Source organism: Nomia melanderi, unplaced genomic scaffold, assembly GCF_051020985.1.
Source record: "Nomia melanderi isolate GNS246 unplaced genomic scaffold, iyNomMela1 scaffold0014, whole genome shotgun sequence".
Lineage (NCBI taxonomy): Eukaryota > Metazoa > Arthropoda > Insecta > Hymenoptera > Halictidae > Nomia > Nomia melanderi.
The window spans coordinates 5191381-5192335 of record NW_027475130.1 but is presented as its reverse complement, the minus strand read 5'-3'; positions in this window follow the sequence as shown (position 1 = coordinate 5192335).

Sequence of the window (955 nt, the reverse complement as noted above, 5' to 3'; positions counted from 1 at the left end):
AATTCACTTTGGTTTACTGCGCTATCTCTAATAGCACCCGAGATATCACCAGATATATATTGGATTTTTCCCTGACCCAGAGTGTCCGGCGCCATGAGTCGGTGGTTTTATCGGCCCCTGGTGATCCGAGGTCGTTCCCGCTGCACAGATTCATTCGCCAGTGCTCCTACAGACAATGCACTTTGGTTTACTGCGCTATCTCTAATAGCACCCGAGATATCACCAGATATATATTGGATTTTTCCCTGACCCAGAGTGTCCAGCGCCATGAGACGGTGGTTTTCTTGGCCCCTGGTGGTCCGAGGTCGTTCCGGCTTCACAGATGCATGCGCCAGGGCCTCCTGCAGACAAATCACTTTGGTTTATTGGGCTATCTCTAATAGCACCCGAGATATCACCAGATATATATTGGATTTTTCCCTGACCCAGACAGTCCGGCACCATGTGTCGGTGGTTTTCTCGGCCCCTGGTGATCCGAGGTCGTTCCCGCTGCACAGATTCATGCGCCAGGGCCTCCTCTAGATAATTCACTTTGGTTTATTGCGCTATCTCTACTAGCACCCGAGATATCACCAGATATATATTGTAATTTTTCCCTGACCCTGACAGTCCGGTCCCATGTGTCGATGGTTTTCTCGGCCCCTGGTGGTCCGAGGTCATTCCCGCTGCACAGATTCATGCGCCAGGGCCTCCTCCAGATAATTCACTTTGGTTTATTGCGCTATCTGTAATAGCACCCGACATATCACCAGATATATATTGGATTTTTCCCTGACCCTGACTGTCTGGCCCGATGAGGCGGTGGTTTTCTCGGCCCCTGGTGGTCCGAGGTCGTTCCTGCTTCAGAGAATCATGCGCCAGGGCCTCCTACGGACAATGCACTTTGATTTATTGCGCTGTCTGTAATAGCACCCGAGATGTCACCAGATTTATATTCGATTTTTCCCTGACCCTG